Below are 14,007 nucleotides of genomic sequence, written 5' to 3'. Positions count from 1 at the left end.
CCTCACACAGTCACCCACGACAAAGAGCCCATTCCCAAATAGAGATAAAAAGATTAAATGGGGCGGACAAACGAATAAGTGGAACAAACAGAAAAAACACTGTGTTTGTTCTTCCCTGTAAACAATAATATTAGATTGTAAATGGATCTGTTAACTTTTAACATTTAACTTGCTCTTCATGAAGAACGGAGTTATAGCAGTTTCCTAGAAAGGTGAAATAGTTCATTTGCAAACTGTTTCAGATGAAGGCACTAAGGAACGTTATACTTGTGTAGGATCTCCGTTGCCATAGCGACCAGTCTCCAAAACACCGTACATCTTTAGATCTCTTCTCTTACTCATGATCACAACGTACATTCTCTTAGTTAAAACGCCAAATTCACGTGATTCAAAGCTAAAATAGGAAGTATTTTCCTTCTTTTATTCAAATTATCAACCTGTTCATTCAAAATTACAACTTTCAGTAAGACCGTATAGAGAAAAAAAAAACGGTTTGATCTTATCAAATGGCATAATCCATATACAATAATCACACTACATGCTTGTTTGTGTTTTGCATTTTCAGAGTAATGTTATCTAGCACAAAGACTATACAAGTCATAATTATTTTTCTCTTTTAATTCTTAACTAGAAAAAGGGATCTCAAATGTTTTACCGAGCAACATTGAACAATACATACTGTTGCCCGACTGACGATGTTATACCTGGTATACATTCCACCTGTTCTGAATTGCATTGAGCCCAAGCATGCATTGTAATTGTATGGATGCAATCGATCTTTGCCATTTAATACCCCGCCTCATTTCTACTCCATTAGGCTGCTTGTAGTGATTGGGTTACTCTACACCATCGACACGGTAACTTTGGTGAGCACCTACGGCAATAAATACAACCGCTGACGTTGTTTGTTATCTAAATTGCAAAGGTATAGCAACATTTTGCTGTGTGAGGTGTATTGAAATACAGTACACGTGCGAAAAGATAGAAACCATGTATCAATAAAAAAATATCTGATCACAGTGAAGTGATAAACATGACCTGTGTACTATTTTAGCAAGTTGAATCAAGACCTAGTTTTATCAACAATCTGAACACACTCTGTTTACCGTTTCGAATGGAGAATTTGTTTTATTCACCCGTTGCTCATTGTTATAACGATGTTTATGAATATACTTTTAATATCGAAATTAGAAGTAAACATGCATGAAGAATTGACTTGTGTATAGACCTTAAAACGTTATTTTTATTGGAATTTTAAGGGCAGATGATATTTACTTAAGAATTACCATTGATTGTCATACTTTGTAATATATATATACTTATGATTGAATTTGTGATTTACTTTGTGTTATGTTTTGTTGAATGAAAGAAAAAAAATGAAAATGAAAATGAAAATGAAATAAATAAATCAAATCAAGAACCATGGGCCAAGCATGGCGTCAAGTCGTGTTCTATTACACTGTTTACCAGTGCTTCCAAGTCACGATTTGGTTCAAAACATCAATGTCCTGTTTTCTTTCCCTTTGTAATCTCCAAAATTGTTGATTTTTGTTTGTTTGTTAGTGTGCCCACAGTGTTTGTTAGTGTTAGAGGGGCCCACACACTACAAGCAGAGGGGCCCACACACTACAAGCTCTGTCTTTTTAGTGGGTCCCTCCATTTTTCGCACGGTATACATGTACTTCACTTCGATCACTTCTGTTGCTTTTTTACTATACAATGTATGATTACTATATAGGTCCTCAATTATTGTACAGTCTATTCATTTCACTATGTTCTATTTACCTTGTTCTCTGTTATCAAAAGAAGTGAAACATATGTTATGTCGAAAAATGAAATAAACTTTGAATTTGAATTTGAATTTGCATGCTGATTATATGGTTTCCTCACAAAACATCCCTCGACCCGTCGCTTTACATAATCATTATTAACCTCAAACAAAGAACACTCTTAAATATGAACTTTACAGTACACCTATGTTGATATGGTAATTTTCCATGTATATACATTATATATATATATATATATATATATATATATATATATATATATATATATATATATATATATATATATATATATATATCATTAGATATCTGGGTCCCGTTTTATCAAAAAATATAATCAATTATGATTTTCCTTAACACACGAGCTGCCATAGGCTTATGGTAGAAATCAACTACTGTACATAATCAATCATAACTCTTCATAAAACAGGGCCCTGGTTTATCAGTTTATAGTATGAGGTAGAGTGTCATGCAAACGTAACGATTTTATTATCATGGTCATTGTCGGTATTGTTTTCTACGATGGCCGTAAGTAATCACTCTCTTAGGTGTCACTAGCATTATTGCAACCACAGTTGTTTTCATCATGACAGCATATCTGCGGTGTTAATATTGCAGAAGCATTTTGCTCGATTGACTCCCTTGACGCCTGTGCATCCTTTTGGTGAAAATTCATTTCATTTCTACCTATTTCAACTCAACTGAAACAGATAGATATTTTGAGACTCAAAGAAAAACAAAGTGAATTCCTTTGTCACATGGTTGCTTGGCAACAGTGTGTCCTAATCCAGTGTATCCCGATCGTCGCTCGGCTGAGGTTGATTCCAATGGCTGGCGCCAAGTCGGAGCACAAATCGTGATGGCAGCGGAAAATATCTGACCCGGAAGGACTTTGGCAGAAGTCACCGATCATCCACTGTCGCTGACCCATGTCGGGAAACTGCAAAGGGAAAAGGGACATAATCGACTAGAGTCTATGACCCCGTTTACAGTGCGAGGCTCGGCCGCGGCCGAGCCGCGGCCGAGCCCAGCCCCGCTTCAGTGTAAACGCGCAAAAGGCCAAATGCGAGGCCAAAATTGGCCTCGCATTTGGCCTCGCTCTGGAGGTGGTCTCGGCCGCGGCCGAGCCGCGGCCGAGCCCTGCCGCTTCTTGGTGTAAACGCAAACTGGGCCAATTGCGCGGCCAATTGCGCGGCCAATTTTAGTCTGGCTTCCAAACCCTCTGCCTGTATCTTTCGCTATGCAGGATATTAACCCCCTCAACGTCGAAAACTAGTATAGTTTAAGGTGGTTTTGTCCTGCAAAGGATTTTTTCCTTCGGCAAAGGCCTTTGCCCGAACGGCGACTTCGTCGCCACGGAATTCATTTGGCAAAGGGTCTGAAAACCAGACAATACCAAATTGCGTTTGTTTACAAGCAGAGCACCACTACGACAAAATATTGAAAGGTTTGAATCAAAAGCGCGGCCGAGCCCAGCAGTGTAAACGGACAAAATTGCGAGGCTCGGCCGCGCAATTGAGGCCGGACTCGGCCGCGGCCGAGCCGCGGCCGAGCCCGGCCCCGCACTGTAAACGGGGTCTATCTCATCGAGTACACACTTCCTAGAAGGTTATTGCTGTCATCTCATTCTTGTTCTTGTTCAGGACATTTTATACACTACGAGAATAATGTAAGATGCAGATGGAACTATAATGGCTCATACAGTGAACTCCCATCATAATGAACACGGTTATGACGAAATTCCGGTTTTAACGAAATGAAAATCCGGGTTGTAACATTATCGGTTCTATGTTTTCTATTGTTTATTTGTTCGGTTATAACGATATTTCGATATAACAAAATAAAACTGCCGGTCCCGATGACTTCGTTATAATGGGAGTCCACTGAAACAAGGGGTCTGTTATTCCCGCGCAACAACTGCAATGTTCCCATATGATTGGTTGTTATCTATAGCTATCTTACGATTGTCATGGCGATTGCAACCATCAAAGGACCGTATGTTGCAAGCGATAAAGGTGAGCTGGTTTTTGAATGGCAATAGGAACATAAAGAAAATCACTATACGTGCAGGTGCACGTTAACAAGTTAAAGTTGGCCAGATTACAAATGTATTTATGCGCTTTTCTCTGCCTAATTTCCCCGGCAACGAGCAAAAACTCTCTCGAGATCTTGCCAGATTTACTCCGATCTAGAAACAAAAAATACTGCTGCAATGAATCTCACATACAAACGTACAGAAAAGCTATTAACCAAGGGAGTACAATGCACCAACTTTGAACATCATCAGTATTCTAGTCTACGGACAATTTGACGTGACCCGACCTGGAACAACTGAATGATGTCGGAGTGACGATCTATTCCGAGCCATGGTGACCAGTAGATCGTCTGAGATCGGCATATTTCGGTGGTAATCGGCGAACTGAGGTACACGGTCATCGGAATTCCGTTGGGAATGCGAGGGAGGTCCGATTCACTTCGGTGAAGAGTTCGGAAGCGATCTAAGATGACCAATTCCTGCTCGGCTGTGACGTTCACTACCTTTCTCTGGTAGGTAGTGTCGGTTAGGAGATGCGGATTTTCTTGTAACCTGCGAAATGCAATTTTGGTAATCTACTACGCTAATTGCTGAATTATATTCAATCTGTTTTGGTTGATGTTCAGTGCTATCAAGATTGCATTATGATGCATTTATGACTGCAATATGATAATGATTTCACTGCTCTCGCACCAAATTTACTTACAAGTACATGTAACTACGTTGACTATGCCAGACTTAACACCTATGACTGGCAATAAATGATTGTAAGTCGGCCTATACGTAGTGGAAGAACAATCTTTCTCCTTCCCCTGCTTTAAACAAGGTTGGTAGTCTAGTATACATAAACAAAACATAATCTTATACTGATGGCCAAAATTGAAAACAAGATTTCAGGATTATAGAAAGGAAATCGGTACCAATGAGGAAATTATCATCTTCTATGTTCTATAATGTTATTTGGTATGTAGGATCATAATCAATATTCTTCTTGGCTTCTGTAATGCTAACGTTACACGATTAACACAAACCTTTGTAATAATTCCTGAGTTTGATAATCGGCAATCTTAGCCCTTTGTTCAGGTGACAATGTGGGAAATCCTTCCTCGTCGCAGGAGAGGCACCGATCGACCGCGAAGCACTGCGGACACGACCGGCAGCAGGCGATCACGATGGTGGTCAATGACGAGATCGACGAGTAGACTCCAATAAGGGTGACGAGTCTCACCGGCGATATCCAAACCATTTCACAAAAGTCTCTGAGGAGGACACACGCTCTGTTTCAGCGCAGCATGAACAGCTAGATGTCAGGACATGACGATGATTTTGAGCACGATATCCTCTGATGTGTATGATAGACCTGCAAAACGATTATGCTCATGTTCCTTTCTCATCGTCAGTTCAACTTCATTTTGTTGAGCCAGTCATACAACGCTCACCTACAGTCATAATCCATGGACACCAAGCGCTTTGTCAATGTCGAGCAGACTGCAGGCTTGTCCGAAATTTTAACCCTGGATGTTTTCTCCGATAGCGTTTTTTCTTTGAATATATCGCAGAGAAATACAAAAATGAACACTTGCAACCTACGCCAGGAAGAACTGACATCCGTTTGTGTTTCTTCAGTATCTGTAATTTTGGTAAATCTTCGTGAATGGCCGCTTGTCCCCGCACTGTTTAAAATTTTTAGTTTGCCTGACTGAGCTACCTAACGCAGAATATTCATGTTACCGTAAGAAATCGTCGAGTAGGTCTCTTCAACCGGGATACAACATCAGCAGTTGTATTGGTTATGGGCCAAATAGACAGCTTACAGAAACTATTACTCATATTACTCAGTCTATACTTATGTCGATACCGTGTATCCATCAGCGAAAGGCTATAAAAGCAAATTATAATTTTAGACCCAACATTTTGCTTCAATAATACAATATTCGCTTCTGTTCAAAGTACAACAATACAGCTGTTTATATACCTCTCCACACTGAGTGTACGCACAACACACAATTTCGAAGATGCACGACTATTTACCGGAATACTCTTATTGTCGGCATGCTAGAAAATGTAAAATTTTACTACGGCTGGTTGCATTTCGATTCATTCCACTGAAAAAAAAAATCTCCGAAAAACCATCAACAACAACAACAACAACAACAACAAACCAAACACAATTTGCTCGTTCATTTCAAGTATCGATTTTCATAAGATTGAGAACAAAGACCGCACCTGTCAATAATATGATTGCACAACAGGTGGTAGTGTGTGACGTCAGGCCGTTCTCCGGAACCTCCGTTGTATTCAAAGCATTATAGTTAAACTATTATGACACACAAACATACACCCTTACACGTAAATACACAAACACACTCACACACATTTTATTATACGCTGTATAGGCTTACTTCCGTTCTGTTTATCAGCGCAAAACTGATGTGATTTATCATAGCAGTGATAACGTAACACCTTAATAAAAGCGTCTCCTTTGCTTTTAAGAACCATAACGATATCATAATTTACATGTACCATGTTAAAGAAAAAATGCACTGTGCAATATCAATACTGTTGTTTTCGGGTACTCCTTAGATCCCGGTAGGGTACCGCTCTCAAAAATTATTATTATTTCTCGCATCACACAATGACAGGACTGAAGTTAGCCTAGAAAGTTAGTCCAGTAAAACAACAGCTTTCAGCCCTTGTTAGTATTATACATGTATGGCTTTAGTAATAGAAAATGTTATTATCATTCCTTAGGCCTATATCATAATTTCACACAAATTGTCACCAAATTTTCTCGTTTAAAGTGAGTGAAAAGTAACAACAAAAATATGTGCGCATTAACGAATGTTATGTTTAATAAGCAATTATCACTTTTGAAAGCATTGTCAAGGTTGCTACGCCACAACGAAAACTATTTCGTCTTTGTTTTGAATATGTGCAGACCAATGGGAGGAGGATAAACTGTGTGGTGGTAATGATTTTATAACCGACTTTGTGGTTATTACCCTACCATTGCTTCTCGAAAGCTTGTTTAAACTGTCAAATTCAACGACTTTTGTTTTTGTTTCTTTGGTCCGATCTCATGAAAATCTCATTCTTCTGCAATCTAATACTGTCTATCTAAATTCAGCTGTTCAGATTGACTTTTTAACCATAAAGTGGACTTTCCGTCGTACACGCATGATACTCGTGTCTTTAAGCTTTCCTTTGTTGCCACCAAATCTCAGTCCCGCGTGCTTGCAGGCGCCCGTAAACGCGCCACAACCGATTCCAACGCAAATTTTGTGAGTTTTGTTGCTTTCAGCACTTTGTGCGTATTACCTAACAACCATCCTACTTTGCAGGTTATGCCTGTGTGAACCCATTGTTTCGGAACAAAAGCAACGCTCTAGTTTGGTTTGGTGATGACACCCTCTATATAATCAGCCTCTTTATGTTACCATGACGGTTAATCCTCATCCTATATGAGAGAATCGCCTCGGACTCCCACCAACCACGACCATCAGAGCGTGAAGAGAGATATTATAGAGGTTGCTTTTCCGAAGCTTTTCCTTTTAATAATCCAGTCTATGGGTTGCATCTGATTGACAAGTTGCCTTTCATCGACATTTTAAAGCATTGAGTATTAAGTGTTTTTTGTAGTGGCCTATGATATAAAAAGCATGGGCTATGGGCTTGTATACTCACGTCGGACACGAACCAACGATCTCCAGATTACTAAACAAGCGTCTTATCCCCTAGACTACCGAGCTTCCGCCAGATAGCCAGTGTTGGTTCTCATCCCTCACAGCAGGCGGTAATGCGTAATTTCATTTAAATCAGTGGATTCTTGCGTCGAGTTGTTAATTGTATTGCAACTGATTGAAAAATTACTCTTCATTGACGTGTATAATTATAAGGACCGAAAAATTAATGTTTCAGAAGTAGCCATGAAGAAAAATAACATTTTTGTTAAATCTTGTTGTTGTTCTTAGACTTCTTGTTGTCTTGACTTTTACATAGGTAATGCCAAACAAAATACCTCCACGCACAAAAAATCACTCACACATACACACTCACTTACTCGCGCGCGCGCACACAGACAGACACACATACATATATATATATATATATACACACACACACACAAACACACATACACTGGATACGCCACAATGACAGTCAAAACTTAAATCACAAAGCAACACCGCTGCGCGACCTGTATAATGTGATATTAATAGCCATTTAATTTCACTTTCCTTCGCACATCCACTTACAACAGGAAATTGTTAAGCATTTTGTAAAATTATTTCTATTTCCTCTCTGAAAGGTATCCTGAAGAGATACCCCGGAAGTTTCTACAGCGTTGTTGTTTGTTTGTTTGTTTTTTTGTGCAAGAATATTTTGTGTTTGACATCAAAGTTTGTGTGATCTTGACGCGTAACTCCACGTATAATAGATTTGAGAGAACATTGATTTTTAAGATAGTTATATTTGGATGATAAAGGACACGTATCAGTGAAGACGCATCCAATAGCAGTGCAATAAATTTCATTTGTGCAGGATGAAAATGAAACAACCAGAAATAGAGAAAAAATGATACAATCCCTTCTTCATCAAACTTCATATCGTCAGGGTTGGTTTGTTTGTTTGTTTTTTTTTAATTACAATTCATTATCAATTGCAAAAAAAAAAAGACCGAAAGAAAAAAGCAAACAAACAAACCACAAAACAAACAAATGACAAAAAGAACCCCGGACTTGGTTGTTGTATTACCGGTATTCTGAGTGAAAGGTAACCAAAACTTTGTGTTCTATGCGGGTATAATTACCATTAGTTCTAAAGCATGATGAGACTTGATCCTTCTCCAGTTACCTTGTCCAGATTTGCAATAAAATTCCTTGTAGTTGTAACTCTCTATCTTGAATGCCATTGATCTATAGAGGTATTCATCCTGGCCATAGAGGGTTACTTTAGTGGACAACAGTAACGAAGGAGATTCCTAGTGACAAGATAACCGTTCAAGGACTGTGAAGATAACATGACGTCACTACGCTCTGAGGCGAATTACGAGCGTGAACTTAACCGCAAACCGTAGACACAAAAGCAACGTCTAATTACGCAACAATTCGCCCTTGTCACTCGTCATCACATAGGAATGATTGGCACTTGAACTCGTCAATAAAATCGATCGAAACGCTATTTACAGTAGATTGACTTCAAACTAACAATGAATAAACAGTCTGGTCAGAGAAGCGGGGAAGGGGAGGAGCAGGGGGCTAAGCTTCATTGATTAACTGCTAATTAGATTCTTGTTCTTTGTATTGTTTGTAATGAAGACAATACCTGTGCTGGTTGCTGAGGGCGATCGTACTTGACTTTTCTTGCACAACATAAACACTCCGCGACATAGCGAAGACTGACCAAAATGACTTTACCACGGCAACTTAGTCATGTTGAATTGGAAGTAATGGCAAGCATTTATACAGTAGATAGCCCACACCTGTTGACGATGTCTGCCAAAGTTAGTGAAATATACATTCTCAAAACTCAAGAGAATTAAGAATACAACATTTTTTTTCTCTCTCATTGCAGGGCCTTACAGAGCAGAGTGCACAAGCCCCTCCCCTGAGAGTTCAAATTCAAATTAAAAATTCAAATGATTTGAAGTAATACAAAGTAATATACATAATGCTTACATGAGTAATTTTCCAAGTAGTTCGGGACCTCTTTACACAACAACCTCATACGCTTTTTGGAAGTTGCCTTTTAATTTGACAAAAGGTAATGACGAATGAAAAGGAAACATGAAGAAAGATACAGAAGAATTGTTATCATTCATGGCAAAGTAGATACTACCAATAGCTTACTGGCCTCCTATATGAAATATGTAGGGCGTACGACTTGTTTCAACGTATCGTAAAAACTAACGCGATGCTTTGAGCAGAACTGCCTAGTGTTTACACTGGGGAGAGAATTTGCTAGAAGAAAACGAACCTGTTTCGAAGTTAGGAGGTTTCAGAAACGGTGTAGCCGAGATGACAAGTATGGATCTCCCATGCCAAAACATTCGAAATTATTACTGCTGGACATTTTCATAGTTACTTGTACTCACTTGGACCGAAGCAGAGCCAATAAGCCAGTTCGGAGTTCCACTTTGCGCATGAGCAGAAAAAAAAAGATTGTTCGTACCAACAGACAAGTTGGTTTTTAAATTCACTGGGAGAAGCATCTGTGACGTAATGATTACTCACGTAATCCTTAAAAAAAAAAATGCTGCTTGCCAGCACATCCATCTGACAGCAAAAGTAGTATTTTTCAATGCCCATAAGAGATTGCTAATACATTCAATGCAAAATAATGACATGGACTCTTTACCAAGTGTTTCGGATCGTTCTGGTCATCTGGTCTACATTGGTCTACGCAAGTTCATTCTTTAATAGAACAGGATTGATGAATCTCATAGATTGTTAAGTAACATGTTTGTCGCACTGAAAATGAGTGAAGTTCCCCTAACTGACCGAGAAAAAAAAGAAAGGTCATTCGTATCAATGTTCCTGTGAGTTAACTCTGAACTGGCTTATTTCTTTCAAATCTTTATGTGACGTGTGTGGGGTGCCGATTAGTCAGAACCCCCCATAAAGCGTTGTGCTCACTGTCCACAAAGTCCCTAGCGCAGAAAAGGTTGAATAACATTATTGTCATACTCTTTAACTTCCGAGGACACAGCACAGTCCAGCATGCCAGGGCTAGAATAATATGATATGCGGTGATGAAAATGAAAGGTTTGCGGGCTAAATATCTGGATTTCTGGTTACTTGAATAAAAATCAAATCAATTTGATTAAGCAAGTATAGCACCTTGTTTGCAATCAAATTCATAGAGTTACAAAGTTATCCTTTTCCCCTTTGAAGGAATTGCCTATGGCTGTTAGGTTTGCGGGCTAAATATCTGGATTTCTGGTTACTTGAATAAAAATCAAATCAATTTGATTAAGCAAGTATAGCACCTTGTTTGCAATCAAATTCATAGAGTTACAAAGTTATCCTTTTCGCCTTTGAAGGAATTGCCTATGGCTGTTATAGGCTCTGCGAACTCTCATCGTAGATGGCGTAGTGCCTCCATATTCATCGACACCCCGAGGGGCGAGGATGATTCTTTCTAAATACTATCAGTCAAAGTTACTAGGCACAGACGAATTAGAAAATGGACGTTCTTGCCTAAGAAAGATGTGTTATGTAATCTATCGGATGCTTTGTTGTTTGTTCGCGTATTCATACACATTTTTCTTTTTGACCATCAAGTCTGGTCTGTATTCCCCACACAACTTTCATTAGATATTGTTTGAAGTAAAGATGTACAAGTGAAATCAATAACCACTTATCACTTCTCAGTGAAAGTGAATAAGCCAGACCTTGTCCGACCAAGGCACTTGTAGGGGGTATCGAACGTTACCATTAGATAGTTGTCAAATGCTCTTTCAGTAAGCGTGCAAAGCTTTGTCCAAACTACTAAAGTAGATGTCACGAAAATCAGCAATGTCTTTATTTGGTTAAAGGGCTATGGTCAAGTCACAAATGGGTGTGCGACACGATCCGTGGTCATTTGCGATGTCTTGCATGACTTAAAAGATGGATTAGTAGTCGGACATCTCGGTGAGATTGAATTGGGTCCTCGTTTGTCGGTAGGTGACATCTCAGGTACGTATCCGGGCAATTACCCCATAGGGCAATTACCCCAGCTAAATACTGGTTAGTGGTATAAGGTTACAGTACAGATTAGGGTTAGGGTTAGGTTTAGGATTATGTTCAGGCTTAGGGCCAGGGGAAGGGTCCGGGGTAATCGCCCATGGGGTAATTGCCCTAGACCCCTCTTGTATCATGTACATCCAACACCTCTTGCCTTGTAGTCCAGTTGCTGAAGTCACACAAAAAATAGTCGAGTTGAATTTTTTTTTTTTTTTGCAGTCGTCACTTTGAATACATGTATAAAAATTAATCTTTTAAACTTTATCGTCCGCAGCTGCTTTTTAGTCCACGAAGTCCTTGAACGAGCGACAGAAAAATGTGTTCATCAGAGAGCTAGATCGAAGGCTAGTATAGTTCATCGACCCGGTCAAAGGACCGTGACTTTCATGGCGATCTCCTCTCCGTTGTGGGTCGTCGTACCACGGAGCTCAAGGTGGGTTTCGCCCAGCGACATCGGGAATCGACTGGACTCCCTCCATCGGGAGTAGCCTGAATCCGGAGAAATTCACAAGATAGGTTGATTGTGTAAGCCTTTCATACGTAAGTTTTGGTTCATCTTCTCAATTCATCTTGTTACGCAAGTGGCAATGATGATGTACATAGATGATTTGAATGCATTAATAACGACTGTAAAAGAATAAGGACATTAATAAGAGAATTGATGTTAACAGTGAAAGGAAAAGTTCTGCAGTAACAATAATGATGAAGTTGATGAAAGCAGTTATGATAAAACTATTACTATTACTATCCTACTTTTACTATTACTACTACTACTACGCCTTCTTCTTCTTCTCCTTCTTATCATTATCATCTTTATTATCATTATTACAATCATCACCATTATTGTAGTGGTAATGATGTTTCCTGCTATAATCATGAGAATTAGGCGTTGCTTATCAGAGTTAGTATCTTTAGAGTAAGCAATATTTTCAGAGACGACCGCACCTCATCAGATGTATTATTTTATTAGTCAATAAATTGTATAAGTAAGTATAATATATATTAAAAAAAAAAGCATCTTGCAGAAGGATGTATGCCCCGCAAGGTGTTCTATTCAGGTATCCCTTGCAAATGAAGCTACAGCTTTGTTCTCCACATTACAGTGTTTCTTATCCATTTAGAAATCTTTGGAAATTTTCTTGATATTTTTAGTATCGTAATATGCCTCATGTGGCTTTCCTGGTTAATAATTGTTCACACGTTCACACGGTGATCCTTAACTTCGAGGATAAGCTAACTTCGAGGATAAGCTCTATGGGGCGCCAAGTGTCGCATGGACGATTTCGTTACGAAATCAGTCATTTTGTCGACGAAATGGATCATTTCGTAACAAAATCGCTCGTACGACACTTGGCGCCCCATAGAGCTTATCCTCGATGTTTAACAGTAGAGTTATCTTCGAGGTTAAGGATCACCGTCTAAACTTAATTAATATTAATGACTGAAGCATGGCATCTTCTGTCTCCAAACAGTTAATGTTCGTTAATTCTTTACCTATGAAACAATTTTGCAGACCACACGCGACGACCAGAAACCTCAAGCACCGCGCATAACCCTCTCTGTACTGGCGGCTGAGCACGCAGTAGACCAGTGGATTGAGAAGGCCGTTCAGCGTGGTGCTCATTAAGGCATAGACTGCTATTAGCTCGCTCACTCGTACCCCGCACTGCGTGACCGTAAGTACCACCTGGAAATCGAATTAAAAGCAGCAGGTCAAAATTGTCTTCAAAATTAGACATAAGTGCATTGAAATATATAATGAAAAAAAAAATGAATGAATGAATGTGTGAATAAATAAATAAATACATGAATGAATAAATGAACAAATAAATAAATAAACAGATAAATGAATAAATAAATAAGAAGAAATCAATGAATACATACATAACATACATACATGTATACATAGAAAAGTCTCCCTAATTTTCATTTCTTTTATTTGCTGAGATTGTACACCACTCCATCTTGCTTCGATGCATTATGCAAATGCACTACTAGAGTATCCTTCTTTCCATATTTCTTTGCATCTTTATACCACAGTAATTAGAGAGTTAAATTTCACAAGGCCAGTAGAATTCTGCACAAAGAAAGATTGAAGATGTTAAATGCTCGGGAACCCGATGCAGGTTAATGCGAAGAAGACGCACGCTGATGGATGCCCTAGATATGTTCTCTTTTACTTTTTTACTAAATTCACAGCACGACGTCTATTACCTTCTTTTTCTCAAAATGTTAACCGCGATTACCCAGCTTTACTTTGCTCATGATGCAACATGGTTATCCTCATAGACTTCAGGTGATGCGGGCGACCAGGATTACCTCAGAGCGAGTTGATAGATAGAGTTGCGACACTGGGGTACAAAGGTCACGTCAAATAGTTCCCCCTGGTCGTCGATGTCGACTAATTATTTCTACAGGGTTTTCACATAGGCGCGCAGTACCATACGGACCCAGCGGCAGT

General features: G+C 39.1%; 1 pseudogene; it reads right to left on the bottom strand.

Annotated features, from left to right (window-relative positions):
• Positions 1-11,913: 11,913 nt before the first annotated feature.
• The window catches only part of LOC140243590 (nociceptin receptor-like), a 58,935-nt pseudogene continuing 56,841 nt past the window's right edge, over positions 11,914-14,007 (bottom strand).

The sequence above is a fragment of the Diadema setosum genome, chromosome 20 (assembly GCF_964275005.1).
Source record: "Diadema setosum chromosome 20, eeDiaSeto1, whole genome shotgun sequence".
Classification (NCBI taxonomy): domain Eukaryota; kingdom Metazoa; phylum Echinodermata; class Echinoidea; order Diadematoida; family Diadematidae; genus Diadema; species Diadema setosum.
The sequence above is the reverse complement of the archived record's forward strand: the minus strand, read 5'-3'. Positions and strand labels throughout refer to the sequence as shown.